Here is a 4,127-nt window from a genome sequence, read left to right as displayed (position 1 = left end):
ATAGGAGCCTTGACCTCAAGACACAATAAAGTTGGCTGGTTTGGTTGTGGCTCAAAAGGTCACTTTTGGGGGGAGATGCCTCTGAGTGCTGTTTTGAGCTAATTATTACCTTTGATTTTTAACTTAACATTTGTTAAAAAATAGAAATAAAAGAGTGAGAGGAAAGAAGAAAAAAAAAAAAAAGAAAATGAAAGGAAAAGAGAAAAAATCTCACTTACTACTATTTAAACAGTTTGACTGGCATGTATATCACATTATGGACATATGAAAAGACAAGATTTCTGCCTGAGGAGCGTATAGTGTAAAATAGACAGAAAGCACCGTGAATAATAAATGCAGACAGAGCAGAGATTTGTATGGGTACGTGGGAAGAGTGGGGAGGTGCGTAGAGACATATGCAGAGCTGAGAAATATTCTACCAATTGACAGTGATTATGATACTTTTCTTTCTTACTCTGTTTCCATGCACGTATGGTAATAGCTTTGTTTTTCTCTATTTGCTTGTTTGTCAGAGAGATATTCTATCACAGAAGATCATCTGCTTCTTTCTTTTTCTGTTCTAGGTTCTAGGAGAATGGGTAACACACATACATCTTTATTTTTTCACTCAGCCATAACACATAACACTGAAATCCCCGAAAAATGTTATATATGCTTCCCTTGGCAGGTTTTCCCAAGTAATCCGCAGTGACTCACCACTGCAAAGTACAATTCACAGTTAACAGAAAATAAAAATGAGCTTGAAATTTTGGACTTCTGACACTACCATCCCCTAACAAATGCCATCTTTAGGTTTGTCTTTGCTTTTTGCTTTGTTGTTTTATATATATAAGAGACGATCAAAAAAGATATTTGGAGTCAACCTCTTTTTTCTCAGCTGCATTAGACGATCAAAAATAGAAAAAGAAGAGAGCTAAACAGCTCTTTAACAAAGGATGAACACTACATGGGCTTCATTCTTTTTAGGTGTTGAAAGTGAGACGCTGTCAGAAATAGGAGTATCAGAAAAGGTGATGGAACAAGCTGAGAAATTACACTGCAGTCAATCAGCCGGACCAGATGGTATTCATCCGAGAGTTCTGACGGAACCAAGGACCGGCGCAAGTGAGCTGCTAACAAAAATATGTAATTTATCATTTAAAACAGCTACCGTACCAGAGGACTGGAGAATGGCCAAGGTTGTACCCATCTCTTAAAAAGGTGCTAATGATGATCCTGGGAATTATAAACCAGTAACTCTTACTTTAGTGCTAGGAAACTATTCAGAGAATCGCTGCACGTGATGTGCCGAGGCACACAGATAGATAGCAAGGGAAAGCTGCAGTGCTCCTACTGAAATCCTCTCAGCCCTCTTAGAACTACAGGAAAGAGTTAATGAACTAGTCAATAAAGTAGAACCAGAAGATGCAATTTATTTAGTGTTTCCAAATGCTCATAGTAAAGTCTCTCTGAAGAAAAACCACAGCAGCTCCAGAATTAAAATCCAGTTGTGCTGAAAAACTGACTAGAGGATGGAAAACTATATACATTTGTCAGACCGCTTTGAATCGAGCCTCTTGAAAGCATTTTATAAATGCTAGCAGATGCCCACCGCTTTCAAATGAGCTGGTTGTACCGGAGGTTAAGGAGCTTACCTGGAATTGAAGGGACAGCTATGGCAGAACCAGGGCTTCTGCTCCGGAGCAGCAGGTTCCAGAGTTGCACTCAGCTCCCCAAGCTGCAGAGGGATCAGCAGTCATGCAAGCAGAGAGTTTAACTCCAAATTGCCCCTGGGATCAATAGTAAGGATGGGTTTGTCCAACATGTTCAGTAACCACCTTAAACATCTTCCAGAATGAGGATGGCAACATTTGTTTTCACTGCTACAGCCACAGCTTGCTTGCTGGTGTTCAGACCCGGCACCCATTGATCTACATGGGAAAATTCATGACGGTACTTGGCCATTTATTGAGTTAACTGAATTTCAGCAAAACCTAAAGAAATTCCACAGTAAGGCAGATAACTGAGTTGGAATGGCAATATGATGCCAGGCAAAATTAAACAGACTAATGCTGAGGAGTTTGTGCCGGAAAATATTGTCAAGAACTGACAGCAATTAATTAGCCTGGGAAAATCTAAGCATCATCTACTGAAAAAAAAGCTACCCAGTGTATTGCAGCAGCTTAGAAAGCACACAAAAGCAAATGAGACACTCAGATACATTAGAAAACAAAAAGATGACTAAACATAAAATATTACTGCATGGTTTCATGAGTAAAAGTTGCATTTCTGGACATTCTGTCGTATTTTTGTCACTGCATTATAGCGATGTGAGGAAACACAGAGAAAAGCAGTAAATGTGATTAATGAAACAGGAGATGGGACCAAGTTAGGAGGTAGACTTAGAAGAAATCATTTAATTTAGAAGCATGAAGAAGATGGGGAGTTTTAGGACCACATAAAATTTCATTTGATGCAGAAGAGCTCAGATGTTCCTGTCCTGTTTCATTTCAGAAAAAATAATAAGCAGGAGGCAAATCTCAATGAATATATGGAGGTGGTTTTTGTTGTCATTGTTGTTACTTTTTCTCATTAGAATATACAGCTGAGTTGTGGAATTTATTTTTGCAACAGAAGATGAAGGAAAGCAGCTTTGGGGGCAATTGCTCTGCTTTAGTAGGGGAAAAAAAATAGAGGAAAGAAGAGATTAGAAAAGAAACGAAAGCTAAGAGAGGATGAAGAGTAACTCTGCCGTGTCTTCCCATCCCCATAGACCCTCTGGCTGTCCCTTCACACAGTGGCTTATGGAGGAAGATCCAAGAAATCCGTGACCCAAGCCACCCTATGCAATGTGTTTTCCCCTCTAATATCATTGCATTTTCTGACAGAAATCCATACAAGTTCTGCTGTGGGTCTCTCCTGCTTCTGGGGCAGGACTGAGGGGCAGACAGAGCAGAGCACAGCCAGCCCTGAGCCTGGTCCTGTGCCAGTGCTTGGCTTGTGCAGCTCAACATCCCTTCCATCCCCATGTGCCAGTGCAGTCCCCTGAGAGGGGAGAGAGCAGTGGGAACTCCGTGTGCCTCTCCTGGAGGAATTTCTCAGCACTTTTTCCTTCCTCGGGATTTTTCCCAAGAGAAAGGAGTATTTAGCCTTCACTTAGCTTTACCGAAGTATTAGACATTTATTTGATTAAGTACAGCATCTGCAGCCGCACTAGCTAGAATAAAAATTACAAGGGCTATCAATCCTCATACTTCAGGGCATGAGCTGATCGCCAGCTGAGGTCGGGAAGAAATTCCCCAGTGCTGCCATGAGGTGCAGGGTGCTGCCTCCCACACTGAGCACCGTGTGAGGTTGGGAGCATGGGGCTGGATGGGCCCTGGCCTCAGTGCAGGGATTCCTTTGTTCCCGGGCTGGTTGTCTGTGCTATGTGAGTTTGTCATCGTGTCAAAATTGAGTGTTAATTATAATTCTGAAAATGCGGGAATATTCATGAATTCTTATGTTGGCAATAACCGTGTGTAATACAATATGGACAAAAACAACGTCTGCAGCGCAGCGAAAGGAAGTTGACAGCTTTGAGCACAAGGCACTTTCTGTTTCCAGTTACCCTCCAGAACTCCTTGCACCCGAGAGTCAACGCCTTGGAGAATAATAACGTAATTGCGATTTTGTTTTATGGTATTCTGACAACAAATTTGATTCAGTAGTGTCTGCACAGTTCAAACAAAACAAAGCACTCCAAGAGTTTGACTGTGTGATGCTGATATTTTTTATGAGCTCAAATTTAATCCAAAGAACGGCGCGATGGTCTTGGTGAACATACTTTAAATAAAATTTCCTTCTCCGCTACTCCAGTTCCATCAGCATTTTGATAGAACTCAGAGGAAAAAAAAAAATAAAACAAAAACCCAATAGCTGTTTTATTCCTGTCATGTTCTTTTTGTAAAGCAACTCTCGGAGATGATTGCGAGAGTACATTAAAGGCATGCATTTTCGAAGTTAGACAGTTGTCAAAGTGATTTTGAGGGTTGACAATCACATTTAAGACAAATATAGAAATCTGGAAGTAATGCTTACAAGCAATTCCGTATTCTGGGCAACGATTTAGCTTGGAAATTCATCCAGTTCAAGGGTTAAATGAAAGC

General features: G+C 40.9%; 1 long non-coding RNA gene across 1 annotated transcript in view; it reads left to right on the top strand.

The window, feature by feature from the left end:
• LOC146761786 (uncharacterized) overlaps window positions 1-152 on the top strand; it is a 3,431-nt gene extending 3,279 nt beyond the window's left edge. Inside the window, exon 3 of the long non-coding RNA XR_014942604.1 lies at window positions 1-152. This exon is cut by the window's left edge and continues 168 nt beyond it. This is a non-coding gene — a long non-coding RNA (uncharacterized LOC146761786).
• Window positions 153-4,127: the final 3,975 nt, after the last annotated feature.

Source organism: Coturnix japonica, chromosome 2, assembly GCF_054131305.1.
Source record: "Coturnix japonica strain WE chromosome 2, WE-NBRP24, whole genome shotgun sequence".
Lineage (NCBI taxonomy): Eukaryota > Metazoa > Chordata > Aves > Galliformes > Phasianidae > Coturnix > Coturnix japonica.
Note: the sequence above shows the minus strand (reverse complement) of the source record. Positions and strands in the feature narration are given on the sequence as shown.